This window comes from Fulmarus glacialis, unplaced genomic scaffold, assembly GCF_000690835.1.
Source record: "Fulmarus glacialis isolate BGI_N327 unplaced genomic scaffold, ASM69083v1 scaffold2368, whole genome shotgun sequence".
Classification (NCBI taxonomy): domain Eukaryota; kingdom Metazoa; phylum Chordata; class Aves; order Procellariiformes; family Procellariidae; genus Fulmarus; species Fulmarus glacialis.
This window is the reverse complement of record NW_009229977.1, coordinates 165,534-185,336: the sequence shown is the minus strand read 5'-3', so window position 1 is coordinate 185,336 and position 19,803 is coordinate 165,534.

Here is a 19,803-nt window from a genome sequence, read left to right as displayed (position 1 = left end):
CAGTGCAGCGGCCCGAGGCTGCCGGTCACCCTGACCTGGAGCAGTGATCCTCACGGGGGGACCATTGCACGTCCAGGAGTCGGTGACCCACGTAACAGCTACCCGTGCTGTGCTGCGTTACGCTGCCTGTCCAGCCGGGCCTTCAGGCTGTGGGGTGCCGCGCGGACCCCTTGGCCGCAGGATCGCCTCAACCCGCTCGTGGCAGCAGAGGAGCTGGCGGGCAGCTCCCCCTCGGAGCCCCCTGCCTGGTCTTCCCTTTATCTGACTGTGCAGCAACGAGATCTCAAACCAACATCATTTCTGTTTGACAGCAGAAATGATGAAGAGGGTTGTTTTCTTGTAAGAAAATTATATAGTAGCTCAAATGACCAAAAAGGAGGAACATCCCTCCGTGGATGGCATCTGTGCCGTGGGAAAATCCATCCAGTCTCTGTCTGATGCCACACGAACGCAGGGTTCCCAGTGTCCGAAGGGTCACAAAATTTACTTGCTATCTATATTCTTCTTTTTGTTCAATCTTATCAAACAAGCTATTTTATTAAGCCTTTTGTTGCCGGGCTTTCTTGCTAAGATCCAGAAGGAGCCCTCCCACCTCACACCCCCGGTGTAGAAGACCTGGGCAGTGGAGTTTAAAATCATGACACGGTGAAAGTGTGGGTGTTGTGGGGTTAAACCTGGGGTGCAGCTGGCCTTCAACACAAAAAAAAGAGCCTATAGCTGAAGTGTGGGGCCAGAGTATTGTTTCCATACGCCTACACCTGATGTATGCCTTGACTGTGTCCCCCTCCCTGTGCCGTGGTTTCCTTGGGAATGAAACGTGGGCCGGTGGATGGGCAAGGCATGTTCCAGTCATATCCAGTGACTCCAGTTGCTCCAGGACAGGCAAAGCAGGACTGCAGCGCCTACTGCAGAGTTCATCCGCTACACAGTACAGACAAGCAGCTGTGGCTGCAGTGGGGTTTTGGTGATAGTTACCTGTTAGCTGAGGGCTTGTGGCTTTTAAGGAGATGATATTGCTGATTTAAAAAAAAAAAAAAAAAAGGGAAAAAAAAAAAGTAGTTTTGCTGGCTTGCTCTGAATTTGTGAGTGTCCACACACAAATCTCTGGTGCTAAAACCTGTGTTAGGGCAACGAAGCTTCACAGTCTGAGGGCTGAAACGTTAGAAATGGGTATGCTGTGACCTTTATCAATCATAACAATGAATCATTTTTTAAATATCATCCAATGGAGGGCTGAGGTTAGGAGCTTGGTATGCTTTCCCACATGTGTTCTTGAAGTGCATACAGCAATTCTTGTTCTATTTCCAGCTATCAATAAGATAAAAATTTGTCCAAACACTTTATTCTAATGTGCTCTTATTTTATCTTCTTTCACAGCCCATACTTCGCATAAATATTTCCTGGTTTGTAAAACACATGGAGGTATGAGCTATTTTTAGATCTCTGTCTGCAACAAGAATGTAAGTTTAGTGTTCCACAAAGTCGGTGTGATGTTACGTACAGAGGCATAGGGTGTTTTTTCCCCCTCCGTGTTACTGCTTTGCATTCAAACTTTACAACAAACGCAAAATGTCCAAACTAACAGGCAAAAATATCTTTGAAAGCTATGTTGTCTCATCTTGGTAGGATTTTCTCACTCAAATAATTATTCACTTAAAGAAATTTTAGATTAAACACCACTATAAAGGGCCAGTAGCGGCTTTTTGGTGTCAGATTCTGGTGCCTAGAATATATCTTTTGCGAATATATCAAATTTTACTCTGAGGAATATTGCCAACCATTAAGACTCCAAATTTAGAACTTTGTTTTAAAAGTTTAGAACTTGACGAGGATTGTGCTAAGTATTTACTTAGATTTAACTGAGATTGTCTCAGTTCTGATGAGATCAGAGTTGTGCTGAAAAGCCAGTATGTAATGCCCAGCTTCTTGAAAGTGAGGTAACCGTGGCGGGGATTTATACGCCTTTTTCTCAGCTGCATTTTTTGCTTTTCCCTTCTGGGGCCCCTCACCACTTGTGCACAAATGCAACAGTTTGTGAGACCTCCTATGGAGATCCAGACTAGAAAACTGTCCAAGACCCAAGATAATGATATCAAAAAGCCTGAGATTAGGGATTCAGGTTACCGTGTGGTCCATCAAAGCGTTACGAGGGGTGGCACAACTGAGGGGAGGGCCTCGGCGTGGGAGTGAGCAGCAGGAACGCAGGCTGAGGGTCAGGACTTCTTCAGAGCCCACGTTGCCGCTGGGGAAGGCAAACTGTATCCTGACAGTTCAGTGGATGCTGTTGTACGTTTTTATGGTGTTGAATGTTGTCCTCACGTAATTCTTGGGGAAATCTATTGTGGAAATTGTTCTCCTGGCTTTACGTAGGGAATAAAGGACCACATCAGTTTTTGTCGTTAAGATTCTTGTGGGATTTTATAGGCTGCAAACTATGTTGGCTCATGGAAAGAAAATTTCATACCCCAGCCTCATATGGCCATTGATCAGAGCAATTTTGGAGTTATGAGAGAAAATTCAGTGTTTGTGTATCATTTTGGATCTGCGATAACTTAGGTTGGCTCACATGTTGAACTGAAGAAGAAGAGATCGGTTCTTCTAGGACTCTGGGGGTGCTTTTTCATGACACTGATATAGAAAGAAAGCTACGGTACTAGCAAGTAGCACAATGAGACTATAAAGGCTTTAGCAATAATATCCAGCATTTGGGGTGGGACTGGGAATTTCTCTGTGCTCTGCTTCACCTCTTACTCCCCAAATAAGCCAATTTCACAAGTAGGGGCTGACAATGAAACTCAGAAAGATTTAATTCTTTATTGGCAGCTGGACCACGCTGTGGCAGTGGCCTACCATCCTTTTTCTTAACTCTCGTAGGAGACTACCCAAATGAAATCCCTCCTCTCAGGATACACAGAATTTATGCATATCACACAGCTTGAGACAAGACTGCTGAGGTGGTGGCACCATCAGTGTTACTAATTTGTGCATCACTTTATATTTCATACGTTGAGAATTTCAGTACCACCAGACCGCCAGATAAATATCTAGAAATAGTAAAGAAATGATATCCTATATATATGTGGGAAGTATGCGTGTCCTCCTTACAAAAGGAGAACCTTTGGAAGAGAATATGGGGACAAAGATCACATGGTGCTGTCTTGAAGGAGATTTGCCTTTTCCCTCTGTTCCAATTAAAATCTTGTTGTTGTGACCCTGCTGTAAGTTGTGTCAGGATATGTTGTATTTTATTTAGAAGGGCAAAGTTGAGGCAATATAGCCACAGTCTCAAGCACCAGCTCTGCGGTTTTGCTCATGCCCAGTTAAATGAGGTGCTCCTAGGGCTGCAGAAAGGCCGGTGTGGGAGTATTGTCTTCCGAGTGGCCCAATTTCCGTTGGAAGAAAGGTCAAGAAAGCTTTGAAAAATGATCATTTTTATTATTTTCTGTAATTTACACAAGACTGTATCAAGGTATATATCACCAAGACTGCCACCTGTTTCCAAGGTACTTGACTGAAATGACTTATTCATCTGCTTACCTGCTACCATTTTAACGAGTTGAGGGGTTATTAGTTGTTTTCACTTAGCAAGTGTAACTTTTTTTTTTTTTGTCGAGGAATTATAACAATAATAATCATTGCCCATTTGTTTTATGATAGAATAATTGAATGTTCAGTGGCTGAGTTATGAGGCTGGAGAACAAGTAGTTTATCACAAGTGAATTGGACTACGGCTTTGTAGAACACAGGGGCAATGATGTTATCACTTAATTATGTACTTCTAAGGCAATCTTCTCAGCCTTTCTTGGGCAGCCTTCTGAGGCACAGGGCCAAATGTGACCTTGAGATCCGTCACTTGAGAGCGCCCCTGACTCCTGTAATGCACTTCCAGCTCTCTGAGCTTTGTATCGCTTTCAAGAAACACAGCTTGTCCTTAGCAAATAAGAGTCACTTATTTTTATTGTTTTATTGCTGGGAGCACATAAGGAAGTGCTGTATGCTCCCAAAACTGTTGTCCGTCAGGAGAAAAGTAAAAGCTGAGATGGGTTTGCATCATCCACTTGCCTTAAAAATTCAGAAACATTTAAGATCTGTTGTAATTACAGTATTTTGAAGGGGAACAATATTGGAAACTTGCCCCACTGACATTCAGAGTTAATGATGGAACAAAACATGCCCTAAAAAAGAACATAAAGTTTTTCTAGACTATTAGCACTGTCACTTTTTTATGAAGAATTATGAACACACACACGCACATACACACACGCACAGACATCCCCCCCAAGTAAATGAATAGGCAAATGATTATTAAAGCTAACAGCCATAGTTCGTGGTATACAGTCACTTTCCTTTCAAGTATCTTCTCTTAAAGTTTAGCTACTTTTTCCTAAGATTCAAGCCCCACCCTGCAAATATTTGAAATATTTTTGTCATCTTGAAGGCAATGGTTGCTTATTCCAGGATATATATATATTACAAAATATAATAAAGAAACTTCTGTTTTCAGACCAGATATAGTGAAATAATAAGGCAAAATCAGTTTGGGAGGAGATGCCATATTTTCATATACATCACAGGGACAGATGCAGTCTTAATATGCAATGGGGGGTGGCGGGAGGAAATGTTTGTTGCCCTCCCTCTTCTGCCTCCTGCCAAATTGTTTCTGCTTCATAGGTCAAGGTTCTCTTTAGTGTGGTGTGGTAACTCGGGGTTCTGCCTGAAATATGTACAAACGCGCTTGGTAGTTCACGTGGTCGTACAATAACGTTGTGGAATCATGAGGACTTTACAAAGTGCGTGGTGGTTCACAGTCATGGGTATGGTTTAGAAAGAGAAGGAAAGCTAAAGGAGAAGGATCTTGCCATAAACATATCCTGCGGTTCTTGTGTAAGGGTAAATCTTCAAAGGGTAGATTAACTCTTTTGATGACAGAAGTTTTTGAAAATTCCTATTTGATCTTTCGGTGCGTTTTTGGAGCCGCACATCTTAAACCCTTCCCCATCCCCCCAAAAACCAAAGGATGCTAAGAACGGGGATGGTGTGAAGCTAACCAGTCCCTGTTTCTGAGGGTTTGGATGCTACTGCAGCACAGCTTTACAACAGCACCTTCCTATCAGCTTGACAGCAGCATCTGAAACAGCTGTTTGATGGCATCTGGCACTGTATCAGACTTCTACACATAGCATTTTTGCAGCATGCTGGGAACATATTTAGAAACTTCTGCTATCCAGCGATGTGTCTGGGTGTCTTCATTAGTATTTTGTGTGGTGGGTGCTGTCAGCCATGTTACGTGATACGACTGCTTTCTGTAGGTTATCTTGGGAGCAGTGTAAGTAGCACAAGCTTTACAAAGGAAAGGCTGGACATGTGGGAGCTGCCTGGCAGACACGCGTTGGTGGTGACCTGGGGGAGCAGAATGTTGATTATTGCCAATTGAGAGCAACCAAACTGGCTAGTCCCAAATTCTTCCATAAGTCTCGTCTACTAAAATTTATATATTTTAGTGGAAGGCTTAAAGGACACTGGTTCCTATGTAGAGGCTGAAATGTAGGGGAAGGGAAGAGATTTAGTAGCTGTTGTATAGTAACTGTTCTTTAGATTGTATTTTATACAAATATTATATTACACTAGGAAAACCAGATCAGATTATACTTGTGCATGCAAACCCTAGTTAAATCTTCTTTTAAACGATGCAAACATGGGCATAATTTATTCTGGGTTTTTTTGTTTTGTGTTGGTTTTCTTGTGGTGTGGTTTTTTTTCCTTTTTTTTCCGCAAGTGTTATGGATTGCCTGGTTAATAGTATCTGGAACTCTGCCAGCGTCAAATATAAACTACACATTCCTTTTAACTGGCAGATTTATAAAGATTTACAAACTTGTTAGGTGACAGCTAGCAGAATTTTCAACAAATGCATTCTATTTTGAATTCTTTCTGCTGCATGGAATTAACTGGAAAGGAATTTAGAAAGAAACATTTTCATCTTATTTAATTGCTGGAATGCTCTAGCTGGCAGTTACTCTATTCAGTTTATTCCCCGCTATGTATTCTAACAGGCTGTATGGTCTTTTGGACTTTAAAGAGCAAACTTGAAGGGGGAAAGTTGCTTAAAAAGGTACGGTTGTAGAGGTGCTTAAAATCATGAGCTTGCTGGAAGCTTCAGTACTTCTTTATCCTCCTCAAAATAAATGAAATAGAATGCAGAAAAGCCTTAATGGGTGTTAAAGCGGAGTACTAAACTGAAGGATGTAAGCGATGCAGTGTGGAACTTAAAAAAAATTATTAACTTAAGCGATTGTTGCTCCTATAACCTCTAACAAGTTCCATTTCTTCATGATGTTTTTTCACGCTAAAAACGAAAACAAGCCGCAAACCAGTCTGTCAGCAATGACTGCACGCCGAGTAAAATGTATGAGGAGAGAGATGTTTAGAAACCCATTAATGATAGTAAATTCCTTCACAGGATGTTGAAAGGTTAAATGCTCGTGCCCGCAGCATCACACAAGGTCAGTGGCCTGGGAAGGGTACTGATACGGGTCCCTTCACTCGTTCCCTTTCCTGCTGAGTACTGCCTTCCTATTCAAGTGGACCCTGTACAAATGGAGTGTGATGGAAAATACAATGAAAGGGTAATGGGTACCAAAACTGGGACTTCTTATTGTATTTTATGTACTCTTCCAGTGTCACTATGAAAACTTCATTTTTTGAACAAACCCAGGTTGTTTTCTATCTTATAAATCAGGTTCTTTTTCTAAACAAAACTGTCACTTCGCTCTTAGAGTAACAAAGTTAAGTTCATGTGAAGTGGTAAAATCTGAAACTTTTAATATTGATAGAGAAAGAAAATTCAGGTGTGCTTTTATTATGAGATGGTAAAATTATTATCCTCTTTAGTCTGTAAACTGGCTCTGCAGATTGATGTTGCCAACGTGCATGCCAACTCAGTAGCAATTGTTCCAGTTCTTAATGCAAGTATGACATTGTTCCTCTGTAATCTTAATACTCTCAAATTCCTATGTTTAAGATGATATTGGCCGTTCTGGCACATTGGCACCCCTGCTAACCAGCTCATGCTTGGCTGATTGTTTCCCATTACCCCCAAGTCATGTAGGTCCTAGCCTAGAAGCCAGCCCAAAGTGGCTCAGGGATGCGACTATTGTGTTGTGCAAAGGCAGATTCCAGAGGACAGTGCTGGGTGCTGAGGGACACGGCCCAACCTTTCTCTAAGCAAAACCTCACTTTTGCATTGAATGTGCTTGGAGACTGGAGCTTGCTCAGTGTCAAGCTGTGAAAATTAGTCTACTGAAAGATCACACGAAAAAATGTTTGTTGCTGTTGTCAAAACTCTTGTAAAGAAGCTTTGGCACGTGGCAGTCTCTCTCTCCTATGCTTATTGTAGTAATTTTCAAATTTCCTAATTTCTGGGGACAAGTATGTCTTTTGTTTTGTCATATTTGTCAAGATGCTAATGTTGCCTTACAAGAACCTCTCTTTTTCTTGTTGTTAATTAGGAAAGAACAATTCCAGTGACTCTGTTTTTGAGTTACCTGGCAATTAAGCAGCAAAATATTTTTCTTTCTAGTGCTTGTTCTTAGAAACTAGAGAGCTTGGAAATCTGAAGATGGCTATTAATCTTTTCTGTCTTTTGAGAAACACATTGTATTTCCCCTTCTCTCCCCATCCCCCTCCTGCCCCCCTCAATTTGATCTTTTTCTGTAGAACTGAATGGCGGTGTTTTCGTTTCACTTTTTTGGGCTGGAGTGCTGATGCTCTTCTTTGAGACTTAGCAAATAGACAGGTGTGTCATGCTGACTGTAGCATTTCTCTTCAGATCACATCCCTTCATTTCTATGGAAAAATGTGTTTTGTATGGAAAGATATTCGTCTAATACTTCCAAAGCCTCTGTCCCTTTACCGTACTTTTTAGCTACTGCTTGGTTTTTAGTGTACATTTTGGATCACTGATCAAAAGAATAATTGAAAGTATTAAATCCACACTTGAAAGAAGAAGGTAAAGTGGTGGGTTGTGGGGTTTTTTGATAGTATTCAAGTTGGCAAAGCTCCAGTTCCAAAGCCTATACTCCTCTCTGGCATCCAGTCCACAGAAGAAGTGTCCTTGAATGGGCTGGTGTGACTTATCTAGTACAAACTATACTAGTCAGCTTTCTCAAAGTGAAGCAAAATGTTTATGGCAGCCTGCTGAGAGGGCACTTTCAAATCCCGTTAAGATCTTATGGCACAGTACTGCTGGCTGCCTAAATAAAAATTTGACAGGACAGCTCAGTTTATTATTTTCTGGGGATTAGTATTGTATCCCTGATGATTTAACATAAGTGGTAAATGCACTTGGAAAACCTATGGTATTTTTCAAGTGGCTGAGCTCAGTCTTTGCAAGGCTAGGATTATGCTGATGTGATAGCTGAAGATGCTCTGGTCATCAGTGGAATTTAGGGAAAATTTCAGAATGGTAATTCACGTTGCCTTGAGTTCCCCCAGCTAATGCACATGCCTGCTTTTGAACTTTTCTCTGCATTACTTTTCTTCTGGTTTAGATGAGCTCCCCGGTCTGGGTGCTAAAGAGATAAGTCAGGAATCAGAAATGGTATGAAAAAACACGTATGAACACTTTTAGTATCATGGGCAGATGTTCATAAAGATGCGGGATGAAGAAAGGGTTGGTTAAGGTGGTCTTAAGTACAGGTCGGATACATCCAGAACTGTGAGCCTGAAAAGCCTGTGTGCAGCTCCAGCCTATGCCTGCCTGGGCTAGATCCCTGTAGGTCACACGGTTTATGACCGCACTACGATATCCCAGCTGGCTACAGTCTGTTTGGGCATACACCTAAAAGCACTTTATTCCTATCGCTTTTTGGCAGCTCGTGCCTAAGACCTGTCTCCTTGAAGATATTTGATTTGTTCAGTTTGATCTGTTAGGCAGATCAAACACATCAGTGCCTACCCAGACACGATAGCCTTGGCTATTTTAGTACACAGCCAAGGGAGCAGTGGGAATACTGCCTCACCCTAACAGGGGGGGTTAACAGTTGCAGTAATTACTAAAGGTGTGGGAGATCTGCTATGCTGGAGATGGGCTAAAACTTACTCCTTGGCACAAAGTCTTACTGTGATAAAGTTAGGAAATTAGAAGGAGCCTTCTGAATATTTGACTTGGGGAAACTGTTCCAGCCATAATTTCAATAGTGATGAAAGCAAGCAAGAGTGAAAAAAGACCCCTGTCATGTTGGCTGGCATGTCCTCCTGAGAGTCACTGGATACCCTTAGTACCACATTGTGCCTGTAATAAAGGTCCTAGCTGTAGATCTAATATTTTTCCTTTTCTGCTGAGCTGCTTTGATTTTTTTGTTCTTGCTCACAGACATAGGACAACAATCAGTAGCAGGCACATTTTCTAGAATTGATCATTCACCTAAATGTATTCAGGATGAGGTATTTTCACCATTCTTCCAGTTGGGCGCATCCTGAATCTTTTGTGTGGAGAGCCTCATTTTATATGGATAGCAAACCTACTTACTACAAAAACTTTTGTGCTGATAGAGGGGCTAACATCAACTCGTGGTGATGGAGCTGGCATTTAGTTTGGGTCACTGCATTAGCTGTTCATGCCTTTTCAAGTGCGTTGTAAGCAAAAATCTCCTTGATTAAAGCTAACCCTGCTGCTGCAGAAAAATTATTCAGAGGCAAAAGAATGATTTGTTCTTACTCCTTGGACAGTACTGTGTACAATCTCCCAGTTGGGTAAGGTGTGCTCTGGTTGTATGAGGTCGTTTTGCACTGCTAGAGCCTTTGCATTCTCACATTTCAACCGTGCACAGAGCGAGTCCAACATATTTGACATAGTTGCTGTTACCGGTTTAAAACTGACTAGCATTTAGGTTTCTTCTTTATGAAAGGCATTATAAAAGCCAGATTGCTACTATTAATAACAGATGTGATCTACCTCTGGCACATTTCAGAGATTCGGTTCACTAATCCATTACATTACACTCCTTTACGTTGCATTATTCTGCAAGTGGAAGAATAAAGCGCAAGATGCACTTTATATTATGTTTGCTTAAGTACAGGGAGCTTAACTTGAATGAATTTTATATATACAAAAATATATAGTGGGAGATATATATAGGGATAATATGTAGTGGGAGATATATATAGGGATATATAGAAAACTATAGTGGGAGAAACATATATATCTGACTCTTATTTGCACAGCAGAGCCTCTAATAAAGATTAGGAAGGCATTCTTCTAGGCGTTGTACAAATGCAGTGTGAGATTCCCCTACTCGAAGGGACTTTGGCATTGACAGGAAGAGTATGCCGAGGTGTGGGTGTCAGGGCAATGCGCAGAGAAGGTGAATTCAAAGCAGTGGCGGGACTTCACACTCTCACAGATAGCTGCCCGATGACTTCTGATTGTGACAATTTGCAGTTTTGGCGTTCCAGTTCTTAAGTCCCGTTTCAGGTTCCTCGGTCTTCTTTATAATCTGGGACTTTATTTCATTAATGTGTAGTGTAAGTACATGTTAGATTGATTTTTCTATATCGTATAATTAACCCCTTCTTTGGAGGATCAGAGAACAGGAAGAACATCTATTAAACCAGCTTTAATGCATATGTTTCAAATAAACAAGATGTTTGGTTTTTTTTAAAGGAACACTGCGACCAGGGGAGATGTCATTTCCTTTTGGTAAAGCTAATTATCTCATTTTGAAAAAATGAGAGTATAACTCAGAACTGATTCCTCCCCCCCCCACTTTGAAAACCTTTGCTATACTTGCTCTTTACAAGAGCCAAACCTCCGGAAGCAAATGGACGATCTTGGCAAGATGGAGAACTTGTGAAGACAGACTTGTATAGTGCTGATAAGGTGCCCTCCTGCATTTCTTCTTGTTTTTCTTGTGAAGGATTCAAGAATGTATTGGATAGGTAGAGAGAGGAGACTATTTTTGCTTTTTAGTTGACATTCTTAAGCAGACTGTTTTATCTCATATTAAAATGTTGTCCTTTCAAACCGTAATCAAAGATAGGAATATTTCATTCATAGCAGGGACATAATTTAGGACCAAAAGGGACCATTATGATCATCTTATCTAATCTGCTTAATAATTACGATTTGCTGTTGTGGAATGAAAAAAAAAAAAAAAAAGCAAAAAAAAAGCAGGCTGTAGTTTCTTTCAGAAAGATCAGTATAAGCCAAACACATGTTAAACTAATTATGAACGCTGTGTGAAATACTTATCACAAAGCTGAAAACATTGAATGTGCTCTGTCCTGGGCTTCATTACAAAAAATATTTTAGGTGAGTCTTGACTTTTTTCGAGGTTTCATCAGAATTGTGTATAAAATGATTAAAGAAAGGGGGAGGGAAGGCAGGAGAAGACGTGACATTTTCAGCTTCTTTTTGCTGGTAATATTTTGGGCTTTTTGAAACATCAAGCCCTATAAAAAGGTAAATATTGTGCACCCATTTGGGCCAAAAAGAGAAGAATGTGAGGTTTGTGTGATATAAACTGATGCCGAATCATAGACACTTGTTGTTGTAGCTCATTCTAAATGCTGTACAGAATGGTATTTCTTGAGGAAGAGTACTTTTAACTTGCAAAATGTTGAAGATTTCTGCTATTAAATGCTCATTATAAAATTGATCTGTTTACATACCATTTTCATTGGGAAAATGTTAAAAAAAATGTCCATCCAAAATTCTTAATGCCTTACCCTGTAACGGTTTATCTATCATCAATTACAATGGAATGTGTATTCCATAATAACACAGAAAGTGCCTTAGGATAATCCTCAAGTGTGTCATGGGCACATAGTGTCAAGTAGCGTGGACTAAATTTACATGCATGTAGTAGAAGTACAAAGTAATGCAGTGTCACTATATAAAATTAGGGTAGAGATTTATTCTATGCCATCATCTTCTCTTACAATGTTTTCAGTGAGCTGATTTTCATTAAGGTAAGATTTTTTGGCTAGGTCCTCTGAATTTGAGGAACACAATAAATTATTTTTTGTCAACCATATAAACCGGTTAACTTTTAGCACACCTTTAAATGGCTGTTTTCTGACGATGCAATAAGAGCACATTCATTCATTTCACATAAGATATGAGTTGCGTTTGTGGGCAGAAAATTTCAAGTGGAAAAATAACAAGAAAATATGAGATTTTCTTGATTATCTCAAGATGTGGTGTCAAAGGAATATTTCTCCGTAAAGTTAATATCCAGGTGAAAGGTCAGTGGTGTCTGCACTAGAGGCTGTATTTCATGAAAATTAATTGAACAGTTCCTTTTCAGATGCAAATCCTCATTTAGCAGTGTCACCCATGGTAGGAAATTGTACGTGGTTAGGGTTACTATCAGTTCTTTTTTTTTTTTTTTTTTTTTTACTGGCCGTGCCCTCTTTTTCTGGAGCTCTGTTCAAGCAGATTTATGGGACATTTGGTGCAATTGGGTATTTTACAATTCTTGTCAAAGGAAGGAGCCAGACTATAGGTTCTGCAGAGATAACCAGAAAGCTGTCAGGCTGTGGTGCCCAATGTGAGGATGAGAGGGCCAGCAGAAGGCTGTCGTGAATGTGGAGCAGCGATATGGAGCTGAGCAGAAAGTACCTCTGGGAAGTCTGGTTTGAGAGGCATGGTGGGCAACAAGGCGTAAGAGAGGCCTGTGTTGAGGGCTGGGTAAACTGTGCATTGTAACCTGATTGACGGTGAATTTTCAATTTTCCAATCTTTTCTTTTTATCTTAGTGAAGTCCGGTCCCTTCGTATTGTTCCTTCAGTTCTTTAAGCTTCCCGTCTCAGGTGGATCGATGCTGGGTTTCGTACACCCATTCTTGGAAACCGTAATTCTGACCAGGCTGTACCGGGTACCAGGCCACCCGTCATTCTCCATCTACCAGAGCTCGCCGTGGACCTGGTGAGAGAGGGAAGATGGTGGTGTGAGGTGGTTAGTCGTGGCAATTGTCAGAGTAGGGAACAAAAAGGGACTAGATGGTTTCCACCTCTTTACAGAAAGGGAAGAAAAAGTTACAACAATGTGATCTAGAGCAGAAAATCACAGATAGTGTGAACACAGAGGAAAGAAGCAGAAGGCTAGGAGTCACCACTGTGCTTAGAAGAGCAGAAACAGAGGAACACCACGGAGACGCTATGGGAAGGACTGATTTATCTGGATCCCAATTAAGGGGTGATTTGTCTTGATAGTCTAAGAATTGGTTGTATTATGTCTAGTTGACTTAGATCCATATTTTTGGATCCAAGCAAGCAGTCTTTCATCCTACTTTCGTTCGGTTTGTTGTAAGGATGCCTCTCGAAAGGTAGCTCAGAAAGTGGGTCCCTTTTTTCCTACTGATGGTTTCCACCTTCTCTTTTATGAAGGCCCACTTGATCAGTAGCTGGCCTGCATTTGCGTATGCAGTTCCCTCAGCCAAAGATAGATCCCTGGCAGCTTCAAATCCTTCTTTCCTGAGTTGTCTCTGGTGAAGTTATTGAAATCCTGACAACCGTAAGCCTGACCCGAAGCCTCTTGCAAATGCTGTGGGTCAATAGGCTTGGGATCAGTATCCTAGAAATATCAGTTCAAAAACTCTTAGATTGGCTTATCTCCTAACTGTAACTCTATGATTCAAAACAAAGCTGTATGTCTAGGTTGAATTATCCCAAATACCATTCATTATAAATCATATAGCTATAAGGTTAAAGGATGTAACTTAAGATAATAACTCAAATGAAATCCAAGGTTAAAACACACTGTAAATGGATCCACACAGCCTTAATTCTGCTCTTTGGTGGCAACGAATGGAATAGCCACGATGTGCTTGTCAGACAGCAAGTGCTGTGATCCTTTAAGGAACTTGCAAGCAAGGGTGCAGAGTAAAACAAACCCTGTAACCCTGTGCGTCGGTCTCTGTGGAAAGGGAAGCTTCTGGGATCATTTCGCTTGCCCAAACAGCATCACCTGCCAGTGTTCAGGACAATAAGCGTGAACTGGTATACGCAGCACTGAACATGTTGAAAAAATCCCCACGTGAAATAGCAAGTAGTTTGTATATCGTGTTACCTATGTCTATCTCTTCATCTCTTCTCCAGCCTGAAATTAATTTTCTTTTCAATGTCATCCCAAGATTTATTTTGTGGGTTTATATTTGTGTAAGTGGGCACAGAGTTTAAGAAAACATTTCCCCCGCTGGAAATTAAACTATTGAATACTTTCGAAATGTATAGTCAAGTGTCTGAAAAGCAGAGTGATTTGTTTTGACTTATTTATTAGAGAAATTGATAGAGTGCAAGTGAAGCATTTTAGCTTAAGCAGTTTCTTTATCACTGAAATGTGAACGCAGTACAACTCGTTGCACTTGAATTCTGCATCCAGGTGTTAACTAGAATTGGAATTAGCCTTTATGGTGCTTTTTTGACATTACTGGAGAGCAGACAGAATGGATTTTTTTTTTTTTAATCTGTTTTTTTTTGTGGAGATCTACACAGAGGCTTTCTGACGAGCTTCACTACTGCAGCAATATTCTGAGGCACTGCCATAGTATCTGAAAATATGCCTTGGTCTAGGAAACAAGTGAAGATTAACTCACTGGCATCAGGCTAGTCAGGAACTAAGCTACAAGGTCCATGCAAGGATTAGCATCCTTGGCATTTGCGTTTCTAATGGCTAAAATGGCATAGACCGAGGAGTAGAGAAAACAAAGCAGGGTAAAGCAGAGGAAGGAATGGAGTGGAGAGCGTGGTACGCTGCTTGCACTTTCTTTGGAAAATTATTTGGATCATCTGTAAAACAGTTTGGTTAAATGAGAAACTAAAAAGACTGCTGAGAGATCTATGCAGCAGTGAAATTTGCTAGAATCTTTCTTGGAAAGATAGAAACGCAGGACAAAAAGGCATCTCAAGGACTATTGAGTAAAGTTCCCTGTCATCACAGGCTCTGTCACTTAATCTTTTCTAATCCCGTAATTAGTTTTCTTTTGTATTTAGAGGTTTCATTTTCCCACTAATTTGCTTAATTCATTGTTTGTCTCCCTGTCCCTAACACATTTATTACCATCTTTTTAATATCATAGGTACATTTTGGTTGTAACTGGCATTGGGCTGCTGGGGTTTATCCTCAAAGATCTACAGTTAATTTTTATGTAGTATTTTTATTTCTGTAGCATAGCAGTCATTGCTTGGAAGTATGTAGAGGAGAATTTGGATGTCAAATGGAGAAACTGATTCAAATAGGAGTTCTTTGTGCTCTAAAAGTTGTAAGTTCTATATATTATGAAGCAATTCTGTTTATGATACCTACCATGTGATGCGCTGAATTGCTTTAGAGGAAAATTTATAATATTTTCTCTTGATACTTAGAGCTTCTATATTATGTTTATCAGTTACTGCTTCATCACCATCACAAAGTTGGGTGTACTTTCCAAACTCTTTTATTCTGTTGGCTGTCATTTTAAGGGCACTTAACCACAAAGCTATAATGCGTAAGACAGTACCTAGAAAATCTTCTTTCTGTTTTTCTACTTAGCAGAAATAATTGGCCCTTGATAACAAGTGCTGCAGTCACACCCGCAGCAGCGCAGGAAAGGAAGCTGCCTGCAGCAGAAGATGAAGGAAAGCAATCGGTGATTATGGTTTGTCCTTTTGTCGTGGGGTCAGGGATGCTGCCAAGACTGGAATCGCAGATACTGTTTCCCCTGCGGTAACCTCTCTGTTCTGATTACTGAGCTGCTGTTGAGCAACATTTGTGACACCGTTTCCACTCGACACCATTTCCACTTGTGGTTACTATTTGGCAAGCAAAGATAATTTCCATTTTTTGCTACTTGAAACTTAAAATTGCTTCCTGGCCACTTTTCTATTCAGCCTGCGCTGGTTTTAATACTGTAGAGAATTCGGAGTATGAGCAGAAAAATATCCCTGTCGAAAGCTCTTTTCTCTTTTTTTCAGTTTTTTATTCTTCAGTCAATGAGCAGAGAGGCACTAATTATTTGATGATGGTTGATGACTGGTAGGACGACTTTCACACAGGAAAGTGTCCACCAGTAAGGAAAGAAGCAAGCAATGAGGCTGATGCAGGGTTCAGAAGGGTAAACCATAATCTGAACTGGCTGAGGCAAGGTCAGATGTCTCTGCTTAGCAAGGTCCTAATTAGTAAAGCTATTGATGAGCTATGAGAGCAATACTGCCAGTCTGATGTTAATCACATGAACCTAACTCACTTAATTGGATTGTATTTTGCCACTTTGCAAATCCTAATTAAACAAAGAGGCTATTTAGCAGCAAGCATGCTTTAACTCTACAAAAGGTTTTTCTTCTCTGTCATACTTGTTCTTCATTAAAATAAGTCTCTTTCAAGAAGTATGCCTCTGCTCAAGTCAGATGGCTTAAATGGCGATGGCTATTGGGATTTTATTGTTTTCATCTTAAATCAATATTTACTGGTAAAATCTGGCCAATAGAGTGTTTCTGTAGTTTCCAAAGAGGCAAGATGTAAATGGAAGAATGTTGTCACAAGGTAAAGGTCTCCTGCCAGTTCAGAAAAAGCAAAGCAGAGCAAATTTATTGATTGCAAGGCAGGGAGAGCTTGATTGTATGACAGTGTTTTCTTACAGCGAGATTGTAAGATACTCTTCATTTCTGTTAGTTCAAATGAATAATATAGATTTATCCATTTTGTTATGGGGGTGTTTGTGCAGATGTGATTACTACACCATTACTATTTGTATTCTCTTTGGGCTATAAAATAGACTGACTGATTTGGGTTTGTAAAGGTAGAGGACCTAAGACTCTCCATTTCCACTGTGTCATGCAGCAAATCAGGCTACCTCCTCCATAAGGTTTTGTTAAGAAATATATTATCATCTTATCTCTTTAGTTGTACGTTTCAGTGGCATTCAAGGATCAGAGAAAGTTTAGTGGACTCGGTCTTTTCTGGGTTCCTGAGCTGGCTTTCTCGCTTGCTTTTGCTTTCTTATCCATCTGTGTATCTTGACTTCTAGTTTCTGGTCATCCTGCCCAGCATCTCTTACATGGCAACTGGCCCGGGGACAGGCTGTGAACTTTCTCTTCTTGATGGTGAATAAAGCCAACATGAATCCTGTCTTCCAAATGACTGCAATTGTTTGTTCAAATGAATGTCCTGCCTGGTTGTTGCTACCTGCAGGGTGGCTGAATTGGAGCTGTCCTTTCCATCTTCCATTTCTTTTTAAATTTTTATTTGCTCATGCTGAGGGTGTTTGGTCCTAAATGTTTCTGTAGGGTGGCCTGATTAAAAGCTGCAAGTATTGGTGTAAACTGGCTCCCACTGAAACCAGCGATGATGGTCCCATAGTGGCACCGGTGGGAACAATTAAACTGCCTGGTAAATCGTGCTAGTGCAGCTTCTCCCACAAACGCTTTTCTAGGAAGCAACTACCTCATGCAATACACCAGTGAGCAGAGTTCCCTTGGAGAACTATAGGCATGTATGCCTAGTGCTGAACCAGAACTAATTAGTTCAGCTCATCAACACCATTTCACTGTGCTCATATGATTTTAAGGAAACCTCTATACAGCTCTTGCTGTATCATTTGGTGCACCAAGTTACTTGGCACTTGCATGGATGTCTGTAATGCAATGCAGTGTGTACTTGCCCCAGAAAGCTAGGTTTCATCACTCCGATACCTGTTTTTTTCTGGAAGGCAATTGTATGGTTATTTCCACAAAAGGCAAATGTTTTTTCTTCCTCTTCCAGAAACCAAAAAGCTGCCATAGGCAGTAGCTCTGATAGGCTTCTTATGTTCTCAGTAGTATCCAAATCTATGTTTTTTCATACACAAACCCCAGAATTCCTCTCTTAGATCTACAAAGAGGACTTTAGTGGATTGTGAATATTTATGAAAGAAAATCAGCAACAGTCAGCAGGTAGAGAACCACAAAAAGACTTCTGTTTCATTCCTGTTTGGTCAACACATAGTTCCTCTTTTCCAAAAGAAAAAAGGTTCTATGAGTTCAAAAAGTTTCTCTTGATTGTTAAAAAAATAATCTGAGGATTTTTCCAGAACAGGTATTGGAAGAGTTCTGCATAAAACCAATAAAAGTTAGTAAAACAAGCAAAAAAAAAATCAAGAATTCCGCCAGTTCCTTTATTAATGGTTTAGCTTCACTCTTTCATCATTTTTGAAGAAGGCCAAAAATGCTGCTTTTCAATGTGGTTCTTTTTCTATAGGGAAAGCGGCCCTATACACACCTGCTTGCTGTTTCTTAAGTTCCTCTTTACTCTGGCCCTTGCTTGCTGAGTTGCTTCTAATGGGATTGTTCATCCTTTTGCTGCTGGAGATCTATAGCCTTAGACACGTACCTAACTGTACCCTCCAAGTACCTTAGGCTAAACCAAAACGAAGTAAGTAATCTAAGGGAGGAGGAAAAAAACCGTAAATGGTGGATCCCCAGTGCGCTCTGAAATCTCTGCCTCTTTCTTGACGGTGTGCGTTGCCGATCCGGCCAGGGAGTACCACTGCTCGTTCCTAATCCGAGTGCCTTGATTTCCTGTCCCTGAAACCTGAGCAAAGGGACAGAGGCATAGGAGAGAGGAAAAGTGCCTGTTTGGTACAGTAAGCCATCCACATCTCATCCTGATGGAGGGGCTTAGATGTTGCCTTGCTGTCTACTGCCCCAATTATATATCACTCCTCAAACAGCTGCTAGACCTGTGTCTAATTGCATTTTCTTCTCTTTAGGTACCTACCTTTCATTTTTCATCACAGATTACAAATCTAATCCAGTCCGTGATATTTCAAAAGAATTTCTTACCGAAGCTTTTGAAATGCCTTACACAACTAGATGTGAGGAAGGGCCATGAGAGGTAATAATGGAATGAGGTCAGTGACTTTGTACTTCCTTTTCTCTTTTTTTTTTTCTTGTTATGTTCAGCTTGCTGTTTCTAGGGAAGTTTTCTGAAAAACAAAGTGTGGATTTTGGTCTCTGAGAATGAATAGACTCAAGTGTGGTCTGTCTTGGCAGATTGCTCCATAGCTATGGTCCTGCTTTTGCAAATGATCTGTCATCAGGTGATGAACATCTGATCATCTCCAGCTGTGGGATCTCTGAGATGTATGATGGCATGTCTGAAAGGCAGTGGATTAGCGGATTTGGAGTTATTGATGAGCAAAAATACTAGAGTAAATCCCCCCCCCCCCCAATCCCCTCCTGAAGAGAGGAATTAAAAAAAAAAAAGGTTTAAAAATTTTAAAAAATGTATTTGTATGTAACAGTTTTATTGTAATATTGCTTAGAAAATCTTCTGGCATTTTGAGAACTGGCCAGTCTCAAGGAACTTCAAGTCCACATGTACCAGACGAGACCAGCCGTGAATCCAGTGGGCAGGCTGGGGGGCAGCTGCTACTGCTGACACCGTTTCCATCCGCAAGTTTAGCGCTGGGCTCGCTGCTAGAGGTCAATATGAGACAGGCCTTACTGGCCCTTTAGGCTATGCCTTAAACTCTGGAGCAGGTTTAAGGGCAGTGGTGTGCTGAATGGTAAATACTATCTCATAATATGTTTAGCAGAGGGCAGTAAAGGAGTTGAACATAGTATATTATATATATTTCTGCATTAATCTACCACAGTGTGGGAAACAAGATGTGAATCAAAAAGAAATATAAAATTCAAGCACCTTGAGAAAACAGTGTCTTAACCTAAAAGTAAATACTCCTAAATAAAACTATAAATACTTCTGCATTTTCCAATACTGTAAGAATATTGGAATTTTTTTTTTTATAAATCTGTGTTGAAAACTACTGATGTGATCATAGGCTG